At 45.6% G+C, this 25,356-nt stretch overlaps 1 protein-coding gene across 1 annotated transcript in view; it reads right to left on the bottom strand.

Annotated features, from left to right (window-relative positions):
• Positions 1-20,742, bottom strand: part of LOC135383399 (U-scoloptoxin(01)-Er1a-like) — a 48,692-nt gene extending 27,950 nt beyond the window's left edge. The window contains exon 1 of the mRNA XM_064612871.1: positions 20,573-20,742. The gene's annotated coding sequence lies outside the window, so the exon portion shown is untranslated. The remainder of the gene's footprint in view (positions 1-20,572) is intronic.
• Between the last annotated feature and the right edge of the window lie 4,614 nt (positions 20,743-25,356).

The following is a 25,356-nucleotide window of genomic DNA, read 5'->3' as shown; positions in this document are numbered from 1 at the left end:
AAGAGAAAAAACATGGAGAAATTGGCACCACCAACGTGGAAGTCGGCGACTCCATACCAGTTGAACACGATGGAAATTGATGTAGAGCCCTGGACCGGTAATCCAAAAGATGTGGGTTCGAGTCCTGCAGCTGGCTAACCTTTTCAGTGACTCCCTTCTTTCTTCGTCCATGCCAGTTCTTCAGTTCAGAAGCCTGATTGTATATCATTGCATCCATCACGAACAGAAAGATTCGATCGGCTGCTCCGTAAAATATGGAACTCGGAGTCCAAGAGCTGCTCGGAGTGTGGCGCAGTCGCGAATACGTTATGTTGTGTGTACAGTGTCGCTCGCAGTCGCCCGCCGTCTTCGTTTGTGACTTCGTGTCACTGAATAGCCGTCCGTTTAATATTGTTACGGTTTCAGGCGCTTGGCTACCACCATCTACAAACAACGCCTGGTGGTGGTGGTGGTGGTGGTGGTGTAACTGCTTTCCGTATTCGCAACGTGTGCAGCGTCACGACTAACACAGGAAAACAGGAGTGTAGGTTCGGTTTTGCAACGAAGTCTAGGCAGGAGTTAAGAAGGTGGGCAATGCCACATCACCAAATGTAAAGTTATGTGGGAATGTTGGGCTGGCAAAAAGTGGAGACAAGTATGAGAAGAGAAGACCACTGCGTCCTTAGAGGCGATGTATAGATGCTTCGTATCCCTCAGGAAGGAAGCCAGTTTTCAGACATGATAGCGTCTTTTTGCTGGAATTGAGCCGCCAAAAATTACGCCATGTACTTACAAGCCGTTGCCGATGATGGGACATTGGTACGCCTTTCTTGACTGTAAGCAGAGCATTGCAGAAGGCATTGAACAGAGCGAGCCTCGTACTCGGGGGGGGGGGGGGGGGGGATCTATTTATTTTCACAGGAAAGGTCAGCGAGAAAGGACGGCTTGCTATTCCTTATTACATAATTCGTTAGTGCGTGCTCGGGCTTAGTGTAGATATTAGGCTTTTGGCTGCTTCTTTAGTGTCTCGATGGTGGAAAGGGAATCGTAGCAGCCGTACAGAACGAGCTTCGTTTGCAAGACGGTCAGATCGTTCATTACCGGGAATTCCAACTTCAGAAGGAATTCTTTGCAGAACGATGTCTTTACCGTTCCGTTGCAGGTCCGATAGAGCTTTGCGGACACTGCGGGCCACTCCTCTACTATGAAACAAAGCCGGATCGGTTAAACAATGTGACGTAACAATTAAGAGTCTGCCAATCACGACCGTGCTTCGGGGGCCGTAGCCATGGATACCAGCCAGCATCAACCGCATGGGTAGCCACTGGCAGCCACAGAAAGCCTGTGTTTGAAATCATCTGCCTTGATTGGCTGAATCCAAACTATATTTGTCCACGCAGTGGGGGAGGAAGAGAGGCATCAAGCAGGCTCCTTATCACCTAGGTGGCATTGGCCTTGCCTTCAGTCCTTAGGCAGTGTGCACAGGACGTTCTGATGTGATTTCTTACATATATCGGGACGAAACAAACCAGTAGTTTACCCAGAATTTCGTCCTTCGGGGGGGGGGGGGGGCTCCGCAAGGGGGTGTATTTACATGCTTTTGACGAAATATTGTGCAATCTCACAAAATTTTAGGAGGGTCTCCTCCAGATTTTGGGGGGTTGTTAGGGGGGTGTAGGGGGGGGGGTCTGGATAAATCACTGGAACAAACATTTGGCCCTTTGCGTTTGGTTTCTATTCCCTTAGGCACTTTCTGTAACCTGCGACTGATCAAGGTCCCTGACACGCGTATCTTTCTTAAATTATTTTACTGCTATTGATGTTTCCATTATTTTTACGGCATTGCATAAGCATTAAGCGTACTGGAGTAGCGGCATTCATTTTGTGAACGCGCTACATGTTATTCTCCTTTTACGTTACCATTTACAGAAAGGTCGCTTTATCAGCCGACGCTGCAAAGTCTCGATATCTTTGCATTCGTACTTGGTTACTGCATCAGAGTATAGTGAGCATGCCCACTCATAGATACATGCCAAAGGAACACGAAACCTAAGTGGCCAACACAGAGACAACATCGGTATATTCCATCAGCGTGCGCATTTAGTTGAAGGCCACAGTCCTCCAGCACTGACGACAACACTTCTTGTGTTGTGTCCAAGTCATGTTGAACGGCAAACCAAGGGCGTCTTGCGCATTGTAATCGGCGGCCTTGATTTCCACATTTCACTTTTGCTTCCCAGAGTCAAAGATCATCCATTCTACTTCATTTTGGACACCATTCCGTGAGGGCTAAAAAAATATTCCTTGTATACTCTTCGGCGCACTGCCAAACACGTACGAAATGCTATAGCATCGCAGCAGACCATGCAGCAAGGAAACACAGGAGCGGCCCTTCCAACTTTTTGCCATTGGGACGGGCGTGCCAGCCACAGGGGTGACACAAACCCGCCATTGTTGTAACTACCCTAAAGCGGGTGCTTTTGGCAAAACTGCCATCTTGTCCTGGTCGCACGTCATAGAAAACGTCATTTTGAGGTGATGTGACTTTGTGACATGACCTGTAAGACAACTATAAGACAACTCTGAAAGCCCGTGTTGGGCTTTCAGAGTTGTCTTATGACACCCTGACGGGAGGCATCACGTGCCACGTGACCTTCTGACGCCATCCGCTCAAACGTTGCCTGCCTGCGTACTGCTGATGAGGCCCAAGAAAGCCGAAACAGCTGTCCAGTACTGGCATGGCGACGTTTGACTTACAAGTATATACCACCGGCTATGCTGTCTAAGGTATTCCTTCCAGACGAATGTCGGCACAGTTTCCGTCGAAGTAGGCCCAGGATACACACCATCCCCCCCCCTGACCCCACTCATTCCTCCTGCCCTCTCTCCCTCTGTCCACTTCTGTACACTGCTCATAGCCACAGTTGCTTCGCGTCGCTAACATGGAATCAAAATGAAGCGCACATTAGGGAATTTTAGCACATAGGAACCGCTCTACGAAAACTGTACGATGAAGGAAGCGGTCAAATCCAAGATCAACATCGTGACGTCAGCCACGTCAGGTGCTCGGCTCATCTTCTGTTCGGAATCGTTATTGTAAAGGCATTTCAATCAGCGAAATTTTTTCTAATCCTTCCAATCCTTCTAAATCGCCCTACTGAACCGTCGCCGCGATACAGAAACCTCTCCAAGCACCGTGACCCGACGCGGATACCAAGGCCCCGAAAGCGCGTTTAAGAAATGCTATCTCATCTAAACCAAAAACGGGATATTTGTACCAAGAAAGAGGTACCACGGATATACGGTTATGGATGAGTAATAACGCGGCGGGAACCGGTGGAAGTCGCGCTCGAGTTAGGTACTTTTCAGCTTTGAAGATATTTCTGGTGGTCCACTGCGGGTACGGCCCGTCCGTTTCTTCGAAAGGCATGCGCAGGTGTATGCTCCGTTTATGAACCCTTGGCTTCATTAGATTCATTGTGTGAGTTGACGAAGACGGAAAGAATTTATCAACGCAGTCATTCATTCATCGAATCTTTGCTGCTCGTTCATGGGCGCTCAACGATGGAGAGACGGCGAACGGGGTCCACATTCTTATACAAGAATGCAAAACAAAGCACGCTGCCCATTAAGCTATCAACATACTTCCACCTTCGGCAAAGGTAGAGTAAATGACCCTACCTAGCTTGCAGCAATCTCTGTAAGCCTGAAGACAGATGATAATACCTGATGTTTCACACATGAGCAGGAACTCTGTTAGTATGGCTTTCAGCATAATGCACTGACTCGATCTATCCGTTCTTCAAATTACGATTGACCGCGCATGTGTTACACTCGAAGTACCACGCTTAACACTCTCGGGTCGCAGATCTGCCTTCGATGATTGTAAGGAAACAGGTTTAATGCTGCCTCACTGTGTCGCAAATTACGTAACCATCTAATCCAGAACTGCGACGGAAAGCTATTCACTGAAAATCCCTGAGGCGTAAAGAGGCGCACCAGAAGGTGTGTGACTAAATGATTTACAAGTGAAAATTCTGTACATGCTTATCACTCGCTTTGATGAGATTTCTGGAGACTTGTTTTTAGAGTAATTGTAAACACCTGGAACAGCTTTGCTAGTTATAAAGGATGCGACACACACAAAGAGTACGATGAGGTGGGCTGATGCCGGCCAGCAGTAACGGATGCGAGAGAGAGATATACATGATGACGATGATATGGGGATGCCTTTCGCTCATTGTGCAGGATGCGAACTTTCCATGTAGCCGCATGTTTTACACTCTTACAGTGCGCAAGTTGAGGTATACTACGTGTCGTAACCACGTTTCTCGTCATCTTTGTATCTTGCTCACATAATCTTGTCGCGAACATTTTCTACTCTGTATAAAAATTACATTTTGTCTGTATTTTGTACTCAATTGCGAATTTCACAGCAAACAATGCATGCTGTTTCCGTCTTTGTAAGTGCTGATAGCTCCATTCAAGTCTCCCCCCCCCCCCCCTTATCCAAGTGACGAAGGCGGTGCTCTGAAAGACGTTGTGTGCTGTTCAGAAGGCGATGCTGCTATGTGTCTTCAGTTTCTTTCGCTTTATAAAATTTGTAACAGTTCGCCCTCAACATTGGAAAGGAATGAACACAATGTACAACGTACTTCTGGCCTTCTTCTCAAGTCGTTCGCGACACACAGTCTTGCAACCATGTGCGAGTCGCGTTGCATCATGTTTTAATCAAATTTAAACCTGAGGTCAGCTTCAGCTTATTCTGCTTCACAAGGCTGAACATGTATCTTTCCGACCTTGCGCATCTTGCGTTCCGACCTGCGTTCCGCTTCGCGTTCGCCATAATTCATCCTCTCATATTAGCCTCTGTGAAGTTGGGTAGGGTGCTGTGGCTAACGCGGAGAAGCACTCCGTGTCATCATCAGTAGAGATGAGTGCGGGTATGAAAATTAGTACCCGCAACCGCACCGCACCCGCGGGAACACGACCCGCATCCGCAGCAATGTCATCGATTCAGCCCGCATCCGCACATCCCGACACGTTCCCGCATACCCGCAGACGTACCCGCAGCAAAATGCGTACGTAGGTTTCAGTTATGCCACAGGAACCTCACAGCACGAGATGATTTATTGATGCGTCAGACGCTGTGGCGACTACTGACATGGTTGCCAGGTTGCTAACGCGAAGCGTTCCAGTCGTGCTGTCGAAAGATAGCCAAAATTAGCCCCATGCGGCAAACATAGTCACAGCGTGACAACAAAAACTTTATTTTTAGATGACGAATGATGAGTTTCGTCGCCAGGGGCAATACACTACTCCATTCTTCATTACCCATACTACTAACCTTCCCGAACCGCCCTTTCCGGGTGCCTTAATCAGCTGGACTCTTGCCCCCTCTGTCTATCTCAAAGTCTAAGCATAAAATGCAGTACCCGTATAAATGATAAAGCTGCCACCATCTCACGCACCACAGAAGATCTGGATATTGAACGTATCGGAAAGTATATACTAGGCCAAATGTTCGCTATGAATCGGGTCGTGCACCAAAAGCCGGCGGGCTGGCTTTGCGCCTGCGGGTATTGCGGGTATACCCGCGAAATCCGCGGAGGCAGTGCGGGGCCACCCGCACCTTGCCCGCAACCCACGATGAGACAGAAATGTGTACCCGCGAAGAAGAAACTTGGGCGGGTATCCGCGGGTATACCCGCAGCCGCACTCATCTTTAGCATCACTTCTCCTTCATTTATTGTTGTTGTTGCGAGTTTGCAGGAAAAAGTACACATGCATGTTCTTTCGCATTTCGCGTCCTGGAGTAGCCAGTCCGAATAGTTTGGGACTAGAATCTCAATTTTGTCTTTTACCAATCAATCAATCGCATTCCGCGAAGTTAAGTTACGTATTAAGTGTACTGGGGTAGTCAGTTTGACTTCATCGAAACTCACATCCCCATTTTTTACATTATTCACATCACATCACATCACGTAAGACCTGCATGGTCCACTAACATCTTGGGTTCGAAAGTATGTTTGTCGCATGCTCTATTTTCCCCTGGCATTTTCTGTATCTCTTACATCACGTTCTAGAGAACGTGATGTAACGTGATCTTATGGAGGCAGCTATGGAGGCAGCTATGGAGGCAGCTATGGAGGCAGCTATAGATAGCTGCCTCCATAAGATGAATGGATCATAATAAAACTATAAGGAATATCAATATCACCATATCCTGCGATATCGTCTCGAATGGTACGTTATTAGACATACACACTTAGCTACCCAACAGAATTCTCCTCCAGTGTTATGCGTATTCTGTACCCTGTTCGAATTATTAACCCAGACGACTGCCTCACTTGTAAGCTTAAATTTGCTACTGATACTAGCTTGAAAAACAAAAATATATACAAAGAGGTTAGTGAAGAAATGATCAGTTAGTCAAAATCAAGGTCTTGTTTTAGTCCGTCCAACTCCAACTCCAAGGTCTTGCTCCTGATAGAAGTTCTCCGGCGAGGGTTCTTCTTGCATTATATTTTTGAGTTCTTTGCCTCAATGGTGTTGGTGTTTGCCTCAATGGTAATAACACTCCCTTCGTTTTTCAAATCCAAAATGCATCATAACATCGATCGGAAGACCGGAATGTACCCTTCACGGTTTGCACTGTATAGAGATTACTGCCCCGCTGTTTTCGTGACACATCCTTTGCATTCACACAATAACATAGGGCTTAACGCTCCGCAGGATTTTGCATAACAAAGGACCCCTAACGACTTAGGATCAGATACACGCAATTGCGTCAAAACATGTCACTTGCGTCTCTATGCCTTACGTCCTTCAAAAATTTAAGAAAAATGAGCCGTCAACGTCGAGAGGACGTTTATGCCACGTTGATGGAACCTATATCACAATGTTTTTATTTTGAGTTGGGTTGAATTGATAAGAAAAGAAAAAAATCGAGAAATAGGCACTCGTTACGAGAGCCGGCTACTCCAGATCACTTAGGAAAACACAAATGACTATCTACAATAAAACCAATGAGTGACACAGACTCTCAGTCAGTCACTCACACACACTGTCCCAGATACAATGCAATGCATTTATGCGTTTAGTTGCTCCATTAGTTGCTTATCCCATGTATCACGGGTAAATGGTGTACAACTAGCTATACAACTTTCCATTGCGGCAGGTTGTACAAACCAGCTCCCGTGGCATAGTGGTTAGGATGATCGCTTTCCACGCCGAGACTGGGAGGTGACACGGGTTCGAATCCTGTCATCGGTTGTGCTGTCTGAGGTTTTCCCTGGGTTTTCCGAAGACGTTCCGGACGAATGTCGGCAGAATTGTCTAATTAGGAGCAATGAAAAAAATACTCGTGGACGGGGAGTACGAATGTAAACGACTTCCAGTTGGTTTCGACCGCGTAGAGCGCTTTGTCTTTTTTCTGGTTCCACTCTAAGTCTGGTAAGACTTTAGCTGGGACACCCTGTACAGTGATTCAAAGGCCGAACTTTGAGCCATACTATCGTTCTTATGTCATGGATGCTGCCATACACAGTCCACGACAACAATTATATATTCTGGCGGGGAAGTGGGGAGGTTTCCCATTCTAGGAGTGGAACGTACGCTACCCCATAGCCTGGGGTTCTATTATGAGTGATGACAGTCCAGGACATTCTGGCTGCGTACAAGCAATCCACGGATACCGGCGTTCAAACCTGTGTTCAAACGGTTTTGCAGAGTCCCGTCTAAACGTCCTGCGTGGGCGTGGGGCTTCTTTAGCTCGGCTGGATGGCAGACCCTTAGATGTGGTTAAAGTTCGGGGCCCTTGTACACCCAACCATCAGTTCCATCTTCCATGCAGGCATTTGTGCGATTTTGCGCAGACTCGAAGTTGGTGGACACAGTGTGACAGTGTGTGTGGACAGTGTGTGTGAGTGACTGACTGAGTGTCTTTGTCACTCATTGGTTTTATTGTAGTTAGCCATTTTTGTTTTCCTAAGTGATCTGGAGTAGCCGGCTCTCTGCCTATTTCTTAAGTTGTTTTTTATCAACTCAACTCAACTCCCGTGTGGGCGCCAATTCCTCCATAAACTTGGAGGGGGGATATATTTAGTAGAACAAAGAAAAAAAGGGGGAAGGAAAGGTCAGCCAAACGGTATGTCGGCATGCTATTCTGCAAAACAAAAAGCAAGCAAGCAAATAAATTAAGAGAAATAAATAAAAAGGGGCTGACTTGGAGGGGCTGATTCAGTGACACGTACACTATGTGCAACCGTGGAAGACACTGGGCACATTCTCGCGTACTGTTCCACATATGCATCTCAAAGGGCCACTACGAAACCTGCTACCGATGGGACAACCGAAACTTTGACCTCGTCAGAGTGTGGTACCATGTTAATTTGCTTTGCACCAGGCCTTGTGTGTTGCGGATTTTTCTAGACACCTAGACTTATGTAATTATTTTCTGAATCAAGGCAACGGTCTTGAACTTCTCGGACATGGTGCCCTGGAGCCAGAGGAGCCGTAGCGACGGGGGCGGGGGGGGGGGAGGTACAGGCCCTGGCAGGTTGGTTGACAGGATAGAGCGCGAACGAAGAAAATTTGAATTTACGATCTCGGCAGTGCAACTAAGCGTTTTCGTTTCTTTGTTTACAGGGTTTCTAAAGACAGTGGGTGAAGGGAGGGGGCGCTTTAGATTTACTCTGCCCTGGGCGCAAACTTGCCTCGCTACGGCTCTGCCTGGAGCAATGAGGTTCATTTTACTAGGAATGCACAAGGGTTCCCCTACAGTTTAGCAAGCCAGCGAATAACGTTTTAGAGAAGAGGTTAGACTTTAGCGAGTTACGGTGCAGCAAAAGGAAGGCTCGTTGTATCGAACTACGTTTCAGAGAATAGGGGCACGTTTTAGAGAACACTGTTCTCGCGAATGACATTTTGGTTTTGGTTTTGACATATAGTGATCGAACCAGCAGACAGTGTTCGACTATAGTATAATGACCAATTCGTAGGCTCATTTCGTGGCAACTTTTGTTTGCCAGATCCCGAGCAGTCATGTTCGCTAGGTCAAACCGAGGCAATCCCGAATGGTCGTGTGGCGCTTTCCGAGCGCCCGGAATTTGCCAGCTAGCACTTTTTTCTCCCGACCTCCTCAACACGACTGCACAGCGGGTTGCCCCCACAGGGGTGGAATTCAGTGTATTGCTCAGTAGACGAAAGCGGTGCTGGGCGAATGCAATGCATCCTGGACAGGTTCGTCGCACGTCACAGCAAACGTCAAGGCACACGTGAATTTAAAGATGGCGGCGCCCGTGATCGGCGGCCAAACCGTTTGTAAACAGTGCGGTTCTGCGCGACGTTTTCGATGTATTTCGTTGTGCTCTACAACGTGTCCCTCTATAAGAAGAAGCCTCTAAAACGAGGTTCGCTAAACAGATGGACTCCGATGCACAAGTCAATACGCACAACGATCAGTTCTGGAGCACAAGTGATCCACACCCAGACAGAACACGTTTCGAACGTCCGCAGGAGATAGTGTTCTGTCTGGGTGTGGATCACTTGTGCTCCAGAACTGAACTAGTGCATCGGAGTCCATCTGTTTAGCGAACCTCGTTTTAGAGGCTTCTTCTTATAGAGGGACACGTTGTACAGCATAATGTTTTAGGGGAAATGGCGACGCGTTATGTTTTAGCGAAAGTCGGTATAGAGAATTGCGTTTTTAGCGAAGTGACCTAAACTTCGCGGTGGTTTCGCTTTTGTTTCTTTCCTCTGTTGGGACATGCGAGAGCATATATCTGTTTCTGAGATTCTTAAAAGTCGTATGCTGAGCCTTTGAAGAAACGGAGTCGTAGTCGGAGGTAGCGTCTTCGGAGGTAGAGTCTTCACGAGTTACACCTTAGCGATCCCATTCTATGCCGCGTCCGAATTTCTTCTGCTAAACGGCACAGAAGCCAGCAGGCCGACAGTTTCATCCACAACTGTCATGCGTGTATATTTCTCACTTCGTTGTCCACCACACGCACACAAAGAAAAAAGGAGAGAGAGAGAGAGAAACACAGATAAGAAGACGATATGTGGTGACACAACGCCAACGCGACGCTGAGGCGGACACTGAAGGGGTGGGGCGCTGGTTCCTTCACCATCACACAAGGGCCCACCTGGAAATGAAAGAGCCGACGCACTAGCCAAGGAGGCCGCAAAACTTCCGCCTACACTTCCCGCTTTTCCAAGTAACGCTCAAGCGCAAAATGCTATAAATCAAGATGTATGGCGTTTTCACCCCGGTGCCAGGACATCGATGCAAACAGCTCCCCCCCCCCCCGCACACACACGCACACTCCCTCTGCATCACAAGGGAAGAAACTTCGCTTCTAATGAGACTGCGAACTCGAAGCGCCAAGACTAAGGACGTCCTCTACATCACAGGAAGAAGCAAAGATGCGCTGTGCAACATACCTGTGATGTCGAAGAAAATATAGAACATATCTTGCTTCACTGCAGAACATACAAACAGCAGAGACGTCTAATGGAGACAATGAAGAATCTAGGTCACCCAGGCCCCCTTCTGGAGTCATCCATTTCACCCACTGGACCAATGTCAACACGGCGGGCTACACAAAGCATAGTCCTACACCCTATGAAGGAGAGTAACCTGCTAAGTGTTCTCTGACAGCAAAGGAGAAATACACGATGCTGTGACCTGCCTGACCAACAACCTGCTACCAACTGTAAACCACAAACCTGTGACCAACTAATTTCACCAACGAACCTGTGGCCTGCTGTAACAAATATGACCAATTAAAAGTTATTATGGTGAATTGACCACCAGATGGCACAGCCACCGAACTTTGCACTGAACGGGTCATTGCTATGGGCGCGTTTTCTTATTCAACTCTGGCAACTCTGAGTGACTCGAAGTGGGCGAAAAGTAGCCAGGGTTGCGGAAATGAGGTCATAACTCTGCGGTGAAAAATGGCCAGAGTTCACCCTGGTAACAACTCGTCTCGACTCCGCTCCAAAGCAAGGTGAGCTAGGGTTATGACGTCAGACACATGGGCGTGTGGCCTCGTCGTCTGCTACACACGAGAGTTTGCCCTCTTTTGCTTGGTCATAACCAAGTTTTGAAAGCTTTTGGTTTAGGAAAATTTTCCAGTGTTATAGTGACGTACTGGAAGGTTACTACCAAGATAGAAGGTTGAATCAGAAATGTAGTGGGCTTTCAAAGCGTGCTCAGCTTACCCGTGTCTGCATTAAATAACCCAGGCAGCAAAATGTACTGAAAGTCGAGAGCAATAGGGGTGGACGGGTAGGCGGAAGGCCTTGAACAGACTCCTGAAACTAAAGAACATTGATAATACACATACCGTCCACCCCTATTGCACTCGACTTTCAGTACATTGTGCTGCTTGGGAAGGCTCGTTTTTTATTCAACTGGAATTGCAAGTATTTTGCAATACTGTAGGCTATGTTATACAGCATATGATTCTTATTCATACAGTATGATTATTTTTCAGGGCCGTGATATTCCGCTTGCGAAATTCCTGATCTCACAGAAATTCTCGGCCTCGAAACGTAGATAATGATCGATTGCATGGTAAGATGGCAATCCGTGTTTAAAAAGCGGATATTGTTGATATTGTCTTCGATATCAATCAAACAACTTCGCATCTAATGTCCACTTTTCTAATGTCACTTCTTCTCTCTCTAAGCATAATTATGCTTAGCGGGGCGGACGCGCTGGCACAGCATGTTGGTTAGTTATAGATTAGTTCATGTTAGGTGTTTGCATTTTTCATGCAGGTTGTCCTGCTGTATAGAAGTGCTTCAGATTGTGTTATTCTAAAGCATATAAAAAAGGTTATAGGCTGCACAATTTTATTATTCTTACATTTTTAGTTTCCGTATATGGCCCTCTTTCACTCGCATATGTGGTATTTAGCTTTCAAACGCTTTCACTAATTTCTAAAATCCCATGGTCCCGCTAACGAACTACACCTTCGAGGAATTCTCGAGGAGTGCAGGGTTGACCACCAGGTGCATGCAACTTTTACTGAGGATTGCTTGCCGCACAGCAAGTAACAATCACCTAAGCAAGTAACAAGAATAACAGCAGCAAGTAACAACACATACGTGCTAATTGCACCCGATTTCATCTCGAATTTCAGAGAAAACAGAAACATATTGTTCTCCGCTTTCCTCTTTCTGAATACACATTACAATTTTGCGCAAATCGAAACTTCAACGTCTGCCATCCTGAGCGCAGAATGACTCCAACCATTCGAAAATTCCCGGCGAAGCGTGGCTACTCCAGGGTCACGTGATGCTACGTCACACCAAACTCGCGAGTTACTCGGGTTGAATAAAGAGACGCGCCCTATGTGTTGTGTGTCTTGTTGGTGTGTCCCGTTTTTCGTTTTCCCCCCTCTTCGTCTCTCATCTCGTGGCAACTTGCCGCCCGTCTTGGCAGGCGGGCCGCCCTCTCTTTCTTATTTATTTCTTTCGTTCGGTAAACGATACCCTCCCCCCCCCCCCTCCCCGCGAAAGAAAGCTAATTAAAAGTAGCCTTAAGACGTGGCAAAAGTTTTCCGAAGATGAATACCGTACATGTTATTCGGACAAGATGATTTTTGAAATATGAATTTATGACACGTTATTTAAAACAGGCTGTATACTTCTGGTGTGTCTCAAGTGCGCCGTATCCTGGAAGCGGCATTGGTTCGTCTTGACGCTCGACTTTCGAATATTGTTAAAATGTTGGACTGTCGGCCAGCACGACGGGAAACGGCCCCATCTTTTACTCAGTATGTCGTTTTAGCGTTGTTAGTTATTGAAAAGTAGAGCCACTGAGCTATAGCTAGTCCGACCTTGTAGGACTCACGTCCTATTGATAAAACCTGATTGATCAAATAGCCTAAACGCAGGAAAAGTTTCAGATGAGAGGATGAGGAAATGAGGAAATGAGGAAAAGTTTCATGATGAGAAAAACCACAAGAACAGACACAAACGGACGACACGCCTAGCCTTACACGAACTTGCTTGCATTTTGTTTCTGTCTTCTATACAACACACACACACATAAAGCGACGATGATACAAGCAGCATCACTCGCCTTTCACCTTTTCGCCTGGTATAAGCTGCTTTCGCCAAATGGAAAATGATGTTTCCTTTTTTTTAGTCCAGCTCATAATTCTCTTCAGCGTACTGTCTACCCGTCTCGATTAGGCTTAAGGAAGAAAAAAAAAGTTATGTTAATATCGCTTTCAGTTCTGGATAAAACTTCTAGTCTGAAGCTTTCCCATGCAGTTTCTTTTCTATTTTCATTTCCTATCACTTTTATACTCCTGTGGATGTCTTATCAGTTTGAGAAAGATAGTTAAAAAGTAGCAAGGCATCTCCGTATTTTTTATATCTCAATCAATCAATCAGACATCTTTCGAAATGTCCATTCGATTTCGTAACAACACCTAGCCTATCCTGTACGATCCCACCTGCAGCGCGATACGCTATACGCACAGCAAGACTACCGTTACTGTGAAGGGTATTGACATCGAAGACAGGTGTAGGTTAAAATATGTCAATACGTCCGTGTTGAAAGCTCTTACGTAACGGATCCCGCGCATGCACCGCGCTTGACATATTGGTACACGTTGTTCATAATGCTTCTTGGTGTTTTTACGCGAATATTCAGGCAGAATCGACACGTTATCAAGTTTTCAAAGTCCCAAAGTGGAAGGGCGCTGAATTAATCGGCGTCTTCTCTATAGTCCACGTATAAGCACAAGAACGGTGCACGACAAAGTCCCTAAATCTCAGTATGGAGAGAACATTTGTAACAAACATCATCGTATCTCTATTTGTGTGTGTGCGTGTGTAACAAACCACAATCCTGTCTTGCCTTCAAAAATACGAACGGTGCATACAGGTGCAAGGTGCAAGTTGTGTACAGACATGAATAATAATGATTATATGGTTAGCGTGCACCAAAACGCATTGTGTTAGTCCACAAGGAAAGACATAGCGACACATCTTCGATCCACTCACTAGGAAATCCACGTAAACGTTTTTGCTACTCTGGTAGCAACATCGATCAGAGCTCGGAGGGTATGATTAGCGTGCTCGTCCACGCGGGGGCCCCTACCTGCTGATTACCTCTTATTCACCGGATATAATCTTGCTGCAGGGGACTTGGCGATCAAAATGACTGTTGTTTTCAGTCCCTCCGTTTAACTGTTTTCGTCATGGCCGGGATAGACGACGGGGTGGGTGCAGTCTATCCCTGATCTCTTGAGACCTTGTGCAGTCATCCTTCATTATTGTTGGAATCCTTCACGTGAGGGCTACTATATGTACGCGCTTTCCCAATCAAAGCCTACTCCCCCTCATTAACTCCTACTGCCCAACCTGCCCAACTATCTTGAAACACTCCCTTGCTTTTCCGTCCACTGTCCGGGAATCAGACCCACACTTTGTGGTTGCCACATGACTTCAATGGGTATTATGTCCTCTTAACAACAACAACAACAACAGGTAAATTGATGATGATGAATGGAGTAATGCGCTACATCAGGTGCGACCCACTACCCCAAGACACGATGGACGGAAAAAGATGTGGCATGATAATGAGACGATGAACGACGCTCAAGTGAATGGTAGCATGACAGTCAGCGCAGGCTGTAGGTCAATACTAGAGGCGGCGAAAACATCAATAGAACACACATCACACGGGGGTACGCAGGCACGTCATATAAAATAGAGAGGAGACCGGTGTCACGGTAAAAGGCCAGGAAATACTGCAGAGCACGATGATGTTCGGTCACGTTAAACTAAAGGCCCAGTATGGTTGCCGACGTGAATGGTGCAGGAGACACTGAAGTGCTGCTCTTTGTGAGTTAAAGCTAGCAGTCAAGTAGCACATGTTTGATATCTGCCAAAACGGCACAGCGAGAGCAGAGCATGGAGTCGGAGCGGCCAAGCAGATGCTTGAAATGGGGGGTCAACACAACCCCGAGACGGAGCCCACGAACTGAATCTATCGTTTCAGGATGGCCAGCACGCTTTGTCTATTCGCATTCAAAGTTTTCCAACTTCCGCACGTGGAGTCAGTAGATAATTATCATTTGACCTCACACTCTTTGCGCCTTACACGAGTTCTTGGCTGACCATTGACAGCTGTGCGGGCAGCGGCCACCACCACATTTTTAAAGTTTATCTGAGCTCTAATTATTATAAGATAATTTCTCTGTTTCGTCACTGCCAAACCGTAAACTTAAAACTCACACGTTGGACTGCATGGCAGCATAATATGCGGATACCGTATCTGTCGAACGCTCTCAGGTAGGCCGTTGCTCACACTGTTATTCCCAACACTCCATAATTTTCTTCTATCATCATCATCGTCGTCATCATCACATGTTATTTGTAAGGTGGCATAGTTGCTGAAGGGACTTGTACTAGAGACTACGGCTGAGAACAGGCTCTTGGCAAACTTAGATTTCTCCAATTGAAAACGCTTGAAGACAGTTTTGCAGGGTACGGTCGCCAACGGGAAGCGACAGGTCCATGACGTCAAAAATAGTTCCTCGTCACGCCTTTGCAACAGGAAGGAATTAAATATGCACGACATACACTTTTGCCTGCAGGACCTTACGCAATGTCATAAACCTGTGTGTTAGTAGCCAGTGATGTACAGGTCAACTTGGAAGATAAGTATGACCTAGTAAGTCTGACCTTTTAAATGAAATACACTTCAGCCTCCTTTTTTGCTCCTGATAGTCCTACAGAGGTCGAAAGTGTAGTTTGAATATTGCAGAACATAGCTCTTGGCCCATAGCAAGTGCACAATGCGATACATCTGGTGCTTGAACTCCTTATCTATAGATATCGTCGACATGTCCCTCAGCCATGCCTTGTTCCCGGGTACCTGATAACTACCAGGTTGCTCGTCTTAGGGTACTGCTATAAGAGTACGTACCTGAACAATCCAAAACCCGTAACAGTGACATCAGCGTTGTGCAAGATGACCGAACGGATATGCACAAACGCCTTGCTAATCCCTTGAATAGCCCCCCCCCCCCCTTTTTTTTAGGGAATAACAAGCCGGCGTGCTGCATGGCTGACCTTTGCCCTTTTATCTGTCATTTTCCTTTTTTTTTTCTGCCAATAAATCCCCCCCCCCCTTGAATAGCAACCAGATTAACTTCCACTCGTACTGATGGACATGGATTGCTGGAGAAAACTTCAAGAACCAGATCCAACTGGCCCGGGAAAAGCCCCTGTTATACCTATCAAAGTCCCCAACAATACAGACTATGTGTGGTCACGCTCCTGTAGTTTTGCTCCAGATGTGTCAGGATTAATAAAAGGTATCCATAGTGGGGGGAATATGTTTAATGCAAAGTAAGAAAAAAGGGAAGGGAAAGCGTATCTATAGTGGTTATATACTTCGAAAAGGAAAACAGTTACAGACTGGGATCGTCACGGACAAAGTACTTTTTCGAAACTACACACATGACCCAGCGCTGTTTCATGACGTCAGTGCTGTTGATATAAACATTTCCTAAAATCCTCCACGAAACTATGAAAGAACTTTCACATTCACACATTCACCTCAATGACCACATCCGGATATTTGGTTTTGTACTTTATCCTATAGCTGTCCTTTCCTTTTCCTCTTTTTTTAATAAACACATTGCCCTTCCCCCATAACCGTCATCATTAGACACATTGATTACACTCTACCAATGAGTGAGCGAGTCATGTTCTGCCTTCGGAAACTAAGCGTGAAGCCTAGACGTCATGCGCTTATCTACCTCAACTACCTCTCCGTGAAAAAATGGCTAAGAAGCAAGCGAGCTGGTGAAGATGATGCATAATGTAAAAACCCCGAGACTAGGGAACACGAAGGGACAGACACAACACGTGTCTGTCCCTTCGTGTTCCCTAGTCTCGGGGTTTTTACATTATGTACCTCTCCGTGCCCAGGACGGTCCTAAGTTCGGATGCACACCTTTCTGGCGACTTAACGGCTATCGTCTTAAGAAGCTCGTTACATTCTAAAGCCCGGTTCACACTATTGCGTTTCAATGCGTGCGTGCGGGTGCGTGCCAGCGACGTTCAGCTGACAGCGAATCATTGCAACGCAACCTCCTTCAGGCTAGAATGAAGGTGCACGCAAGACGATGTACGCAGCCGTAGACGCTGTAATGTGAATCAGCCTTAACAGGTGTTCTTACGGCATTCGCCTGACGAGAAAACACACCGCTAATGATGTTTTTCAAGTACCGATAAAGCATCTATCAACGTTTACGGCATGTTTATCAGCTGACCATCGGTAACAAACGCGAACGATAGTAGCCTCGAACTTGAATTCGCTGTTTATCGCTAGACGTATCTATTGCTTACCGTACGCCCGTAAAGAACGTGCCCAGCAGGGGAGATAAGTACGCCGTGTGGCAGCGTATACTCTCCTGAGTAATTCATGAGGTAGTGCGTGTGAAGCATAAAAAAGCATCAAGCCAAAGACATCCTAGGTGCGATACACTAACAAAGTGTGATCAATTTCAGTGCTTCCGTTCGGTGATTTATTACCCATTACTATATTGCAGGAGCGCGAGGTAATATGCACTTAAACGGCAGAACGCATGAATTGAACTGTGGCGTAAAATTCACCTTGGTTAACAATTAATCCGTACATTCAAAATAAAATGGGAACATCATTTTGGGATAGTATAAGGTGAAAAAGTCGCTATACTGTATAGCTACGTTCTGCTGCCGAAATTACGCTAACTGTTCACATCTTCAAGGAAGAAGGAAGGAAAGTGACGGCCATTTTCGCGTCAAGTGACAAGTTGTAACTGGAATTTTAGCATCGCTATACAACAGTGAGTCGTTTGTTTAAGGCATAACACACACACACACATAAATGGGAAGATGATGTGGTGGCATAACAACACTAAAGTTTATAAAGTGCAATTGTCTATTATGTGCAGTACCACGAGCACAGGAGTGAATACCATTACGAATGACACAAACATGTCTCACTGGTACTGCGTTTCGTTACATCGAGTGAACCTTCTCAGCTGCGGTCAGGTGCGTCTATAGCGAGTTTGTGGAGTGTCTCAGGTTCCGCATATATCGCAAGAAGTTGCAGTTCAACGAAGCTGTCAGTCAGTGGCGCAAAACCAGTTTCCACCCGGTCGTATGCGTCGTCTCGTTCTTTTTTTTTTTTTTTTTTTTCAGCGCGTTCAAATAGGAAGAAGGCGCGCGACCCTCCGAGGGCAAAGTGTGGCAGTGCAAAGACAGGAAACCAGTGTACTTCCCTGCTGCTCAACCGTTTGAATTTCTAAAGAACCGCGAAGCGAACAGCAGAAAACTCGTGACTGCACTGTAAAATCATGCAGCTGGGCTACCGACGACTTTGTAAGGGAAACCGGACGTGCGCGCGCATCGCTATATTTACGCTGCAGAAGTTCACAAGGTGAGAAAATGGGAATATGGCCAGCTACGGTTTGCGGTTAGGGCTGTTCCTATTCGCACCGTGTTCACGTTTTCCGAACGACTCATTTTGCAAAATGAAAGAATGCAATCAACAGAGTAGGTTCTCACGTACTAATTATACTTTCGACGTGAATCTCCTTGATCAATTATGTGTTAGCTCTGCCAAAATTTCATTTGTCCCCTGCGATACTATATACCCTAGAACGGCTGACAAAATTATAATCTAATGAGATATACAATAACGAAGTGTATGCTTAAAAGAAGTAGTGGGAAAAGTTACTTTGAAAAGTAACTAGTTATAGTTACAATTACCCGAGCCAAAAAGTAGTTAAGTTATAGCTCAGTTACATCGCGAAAATAGTAACTAGTTAAGTTACAGTTCGAAATTACAGTTACTTTCAGAAAATTTAGTAATGAAGATGAGGTATCAACTTTTATCGCAGAATTACTTTTATTACACTGTGAATATTCAAACAAAATATAGCCTCCCCTCGAAGGCAGAAAGCCTTGGACAAAGACCTCCCTTCGCAAGCGAATGGCTGAAGTTCGGATTAGTGACCTTTCCCATTCAGGTCACGCGGACTTTGTACCCGTATTTTGCTTTCCAACAAAGCTCCTGTTAAAATAGTCAGCGTTGCAATGCGCCGTACAGTTCTTCTTTGTCCCGTCTTGATTTTCGTTGTTTCTTTCGCGTGTAGAAACTCAAGGCGGTCATATGACACGTGGTTCTTTTCAGCGACAGCCTAGGCTGTGCCACGTTTATATTCTTCAAGGATGGCAGTCCTTATTGTTTTGAGGCTTGAGGGTATAGGGAACTACAGCATAACCGCAGAGGCGGCCAAAAAGTCGTTAAAAGAGAAAAAGGAAAAGAGAAGACAAATGAAGTGTGATGCGAGGTGGCTCCGAAATGGAAAATCTGCGATTTCGAAAACCAGTAACTAGTTACCCAGAAAAGTACCTAGTTACAGTTAAAAGTTACATTTCCCGTACCAGTAACTAGTTACTGTAACTAGATACTTGTAACTCAGTTACTTCCCAAGACTGCTTAGAAGAAAGGTAATAAAGCCGGTAAATCGTCGCTTATTCAACAAGCTTAGTCAAGCGTCACGAGAACATATCATTGGAAAAAGGCGAAGAGAGTGGGAAAAAGGAGCGAAAATAAGTTCGATTTGTTATCGTATTATTCAGAAGGGAAAAGGGTTTTACTACCTCTCGCTTTCTAAGTGCCCCTCAGCGGCGAAACATCCCACTACATCATCATTACCTATTTGTTGTTGTTGTTTCGAAGTGCGCCTAGTGCGCCGTTACCCGACCTGCCTTCTAAAAACTAGAAGAAGAAAAAAATGCGAACATGCAGCTACGTTCGCGGCCTACTTATTGCGTGACATTTAATTACTGCCTAAATTATTCACGACGGATGATCTTCCCCGCTGTTCGAGGTGGATATGATACGCGTGATCACATTTCCACGGTTCTCTTTTCGCGATCAATCCTCATCGTCACATCACTCCTCTTCTCAGTTTAATTTACAACTGAAATGACGCTCAACCAAAACTGCTTGCTACATACGAAAGTACGCGAACGATACGTTTGGTACTGCTGTATAGTATGCGTAATTGAGACGAAAGGGTAAAGGCGTCCTACCTTCAAACACACACTCGCGACTAGAAAATATATTAATTCTACTAGTAGAATTGCAATAAATTTCCTCAGAGTAAATTTTGATACACGAATAGCGACTCCTTTTTTGAAGAACTTGGCACACGTGATCTCAGAACCAAAATGTGCTTGGATAAGCGGGGAAGAACCATGCGTATGCAAAAAGTCAGGTTCGGTTTCTTTTCTGACCGGTTCAGTTAACGAGAAATTCGCGCCTATGTCTATATGAGACACGCTAGGTTACAGTTACCCTAAATGACCACGTATTCAACTTCATATGTCACTCACGCTCTGAAGCCACCATTATACCCCTGTACGTTTACCCCGGAAAACGCAGGTTCGCCCTTCACGGGCGTTGCGTACGAAACTGTGCAGGACCACGAGTCGAACGAGCGAAATCCGCCACACAAGCAGAGGAAGCAGTAATCCTTTTCGGCAGTCGCCTCACCTGGAACACGAAGAAAGCGGCCAAAGTGGACGAATAATTTGTTTCCTGGGCAAGACGGAGAAGAAGTCCAACGTGAGCCACCAACACACACGAGACACCAAAGTCACAGATCCACCATTGAGTGCCAAATCTGGCTTTTATATTTGCGTGGCCAGACAGAGCGCAGGGAAGGGGTCGCCGACCAATGAGGTGCGCGGATGACCCTCTGGCCCGCTTTCCTGACGGCCTTCAGCGTCAGCCGCCGCGTGGGGGAAATTTTGCCTTTCTCTTTCGCGTAACGGTACTCGTAACGGGGCAACCGTTTATCGTCAGTCGGAAAAAGAAGAGTACGCTCATCATAACACAATAGATTACGCCACAGCACCTACGTTTCATCCATTGAGATTAGAATTTACCTTCCTCTTGAGGATAGATTTCTCTGACGTGCCTTCACTCCCCAATTCTAGTACCGGATCGGGTACTGTGACAGCAGCCTATGTTCCTAATGTGGCGTCGTAGCGAACATTGAGCGCGTCCTAACAGAATGTGAGCTGTACGAAACGGAGAGGCGGCAACTCTGTGCTCAGTTGGGTACTGCTAGCCGGCAGACGTTCAACCTGGCTGCAATTCTTGGCCCATGTCAGAGCAACAACATCGATGTGTTGCCATGTTCTTGGAGTTCCTATTATCTACGGGGTTGATCCAGACGCTGTAGAGTCCTACTCTGTATCTTAATGACCATTGGTGCTTCTTTTATTATTATTTTTTTTTTCACTTTCCTTTTTGTGGCGTAGCGCAGCCAGTGGAGGATATCTCAATTGTTGTCTGTTGTTGTTGTTGTTGGTAGTGTGATGCTATAAGGAAGACTTGCACATAACTTTAACTTCATTCTCATATCTCGCGTCTAATGTTTCGCGTGTAATGGGGTAGTGTACTGCTCTTCAGTGGTGAATCACCCCAGGTCATAGTCACGATTTAGTGTTGTTGTTGTTTCTGGGACGGTGCCCGCTCGATGCGGAATTGAATTTGCAAAAACACTCCGACGTAACGCGGGAAGCTCTAAGATGAGCTCTAATTCGAATGGAAGATTTACGCATTGAACGTGACGGAATAACGCGGCTCAACGTGTTCTCTCACACACTCTGGTCCTCCGGCAGCTTCGGCAATGCCGTTTGTCGTCACGCCTCGAGCTGCCTGTGTGGAACTAAGGCTGTCGTCATGAAGCGACGTATAAAGCTCGCTTATTCTGGGGTGGAGCTCTTATAAGGAGTGTAAGTAAGAAAATAGGGGAGCGCTAATGGTAACGGCATATTGCCGAAATAGGAGCTGGTAACGAAAAGGGAAACGCATATCATGTTCCCTCATTAGCGGAAGTAAAGTTGAGTTGGGTTGAGAAGGAAAAAAAATGGGAAAAGAGGCACTCATTACGAGAGCCGGCTACTCCCGATCACTCAGAAAACAAAAATGGATAACTACAATAAGAACATTGAGTGACAGAGACACTCAGTTAGTCACTCACACACACTGTCGCACACACTGTCATTCACACTGTGTACACCAGCTTGAAGTCTGCTCAAAATCGCACAAATGCCTGCATGGCGTGGAACTGGTGGTCGGGTGTCAAAGGGCCCAGAACCTCAACAACATCGAAGGGTCTGCTATCCAGACGGGCTAAAGAAGCTTGTAGATATAGTTTGTGCTGCTGATACTGTGGACAGGATAATAAGATGTGTTCAGTGTCTCCAACAGTCCCAGAGGTGCCACAGTTAGGTGAATCTGCCGGAAGTATAGAAACGGGAGCGAAACTGATTGGCCGGTATTGAATTCGGGTAAAGCTATTAATGTCAGGCAACGACATAAGGGACAGTATTTTTCTCTTTTTTGATTAGCCTAGTCCCAGCAATACTTGCGCTAAAACCGCGCGGCAGCATGCACGCTAAGAAAAAATAGAGTGTGTCCAACTCTTATTTTGCCAGTGTAAAATCATAATGAAATCCAATGAAGTGTAAATGTTACGCTGCCGTCCAGGGGTGTTACCTAACTCCCTAAGTCAGTAAAAATTTGTTTGTGGGGATAGGGGTAAATTTATTTACCGTGTCTCGCTGACTCCGCTTCCTTTGCTTTCGTTTCTTTTTCTTTTTTTTTCATATTTACTTATCAAGAGTGTCACCTTTAACGCTCAGGGCCTGTGCAAGACGTCTCCTGCGCGTTCCAACTCGTATTAACAAAGAGGATAGCTTTATATTACAAACGCTTGAGCGTTCCTGAGGAACGAGTGCGAATGCTCTCGTGTCCTCTACTCAAGGGTCACAATTTCAGAGACATACACGTAGTCAAAGGACGAGAACCTGGTATACAGCAAGGTTCACAGTCCCGTGATTCCGCGGCGTCTTCAGGTACACTTGCGGAGACTTCGCCTCATTCCCCTACGACTAGCAGTTCCTGCACATTGTTCGAAGAACTCACAAACCATTGTTTGCGTGGGACAAGGGAAGTCATGAAACGCATTGCAGTGCAGTGCGGAAAGGTATACAGGGTGTTTTTCAGTTATATCCTCAGGCTAAATAATTCGCGAACGGGTGCACCAATCGAAGAACTTTCTTTTTTACAAGTGTCTGTCCAATACCACCTACAAGCTACGTGCCGTGTGAATGTGTGGGAGGCACTCATTATTTAAATAAAGATTCAGATGAGTTTCGTGAAAAAACGTAATTTCTAAAGCAGGGTGCCGTCGGCATTAAAATGGGTTCTACTCCTTTTGGGACCTTCAGTGGACACCTTTTAGAAAGAAATCTGCCACCGAAGCAGGCCATTTGTTGCAGTAATTAATTTGTTTCGGTTTACATATTTTTGTCGCGGCTGGTCGCGGCGAAGCGCAAAAGGACGTAATTCATTGGTATAATTCACTGGTAATTCGTTCATGGATAAGAGAGTGGAAGAGCGTCCTTGTTTGCTTCACTGCGACCAGACGCGACAAAAATACGTAAACCGAAACCAATTACTTACTGCAACAAACGAACCGCTTCAGTGGCAGAATTTTCTCTAAAAGCTGTCCACTGAAGGTCACAAAAGAGGTAGCACCCATTTTAATGCCGATGGCGCCCTGCTTTAGAACTGATAGTTTTTCACAAAACTCATTCGCATTTTTATTTAAATAATGAGCGCTACCCATTCATTCACACGGTGCGCAGCTTGTAGATGGGATCGGACAGATAATTGTAAAAAAGAAAGTTCTTCGATTGGTGGACCCGTTCGCCAATTATTTAGCCCGGGGATTTAACTGAAACAAACGCCGAAAACGGCGCCACCTATTGGGAAACCTTTTTATTTTTTTTTATTAGCATCCATGATGCGCCGGCCACAAACTGGCCGCTTAGTTTCTCATTTGCATGCGCTCTTAATTAAATAAACATCCTGAGTTTTTTGTTTTACTTCGCCGGGCTTTGGTACCTGTGCCGTAGCAATGGTCACTCTGAGACAGTGCAAAACCAGTAAAAAAATAGCTTAGACTTTTAGTGATTTTTTCGAGTAATTAACTGGTTTCGGTTTAGAAATTTCTTGCGCGGAGCAGTTCAGGAATGCGCTCTTTCGCTCAACTATCCTGCGCTCAAATTCGTGTTCATCCGCTTGCATTGGTGGCGGGGGAGCCGCAACGCAAGACAAGGAACAGACGCAAGCGAGGGTTTGCTATGGCTTCTTGTTTTCCACTAAACTCGTAAACAGGATTGCGGTCGTGTCATTGGATGGGCCAGACAGTGCACCTTTATCGCCATAATGACAAGCACTTGCCAATGGCGATGGTTCTAATGCGTTAGCATTAGGAGTGTCAAAATTGAAAAGCTGTATGTATGTGTATGTGTGTGTCCGTGTGTGAGATGGTGAAGCCCCACCGAGGCAGAGGTATAAGTGGACACGTAAAGGGGACATAAAAGGGTAAATATAAATGGAGGTAAATGATTTTAAATTGAAGTAGTCAAAGGTAATTAACAGTATGAGGTAAGAGTAATTGAAAGCAATTGGAGGTAATTAAAGGCAATTGAAGCAAGAGAGTTGAGTTTAAAGATAATGAATGTAAGATATATGTAATTAAAAGAAAGGTGAAGTGAAATTAAAGAATACCGAAGGTAATTAAATGTGATTAAAGATAATTCACGTCAATTAAAGGGGAACTGAGAGTAATTAAAGCAAGTAAACGTAATTAAATTGGATTAAATGAAATTCAAGACTGCCTGAGGTATCGTGCGGTTACACTCTTAAAAATGAACTTCACCGCATAGCAGTCTCCTAGCCAACCATCATCTCGAATGATATCGTTATCTGCCCTGATTTGTTGAAAACGAGAGGCGTACGCCTTTTTTGTGACACTTATGCTGTTCATAATTGTCACAGAAAAGGCGTACGCCTCCGGTTTTCAACAAATCAGGGCAGATAACGATATCATTCGAGATGATGGTTGGTTAGGAGCGTGCTATGCGGTGAAGTTCATTTTTAAGCGTGTACCGTCGGTAACTAAAGGGTAATTGAAAGTAATCGGAGCTAATTAAATGTTAGTTAAAGTGACTTACATTAGTAATCGAAAGTGTCGAACCAGAGTCAAGTATAGACCGGAAGTGGAGAACCGTAAGTCGAGTTGGACCGAAAGTGGATACCGGAAGTCAAGCATAGACGGGAAGTAGACAAACTGAAGTCGAGTTTAGACCGAAAGTGGATACCTGGAAGTCAAGTATGGACTGGAAAGGGGGTTTAATGCTAACGCATTTCTCTCGCATTTACCTCTAAATCTCCACTGAATTTTATTATAAAAA

Source organism: Ornithodoros turicata, chromosome 2, assembly GCF_037126465.1.
Source record: "Ornithodoros turicata isolate Travis chromosome 2, ASM3712646v1, whole genome shotgun sequence".
NCBI lineage: Eukaryota > Metazoa > Arthropoda > Arachnida > Ixodida > Argasidae > Ornithodoros > Ornithodoros turicata.
The sequence above is the reverse complement of the archived record's forward strand: the minus strand, read 5'-3'. Positions and strand labels throughout refer to the sequence as shown.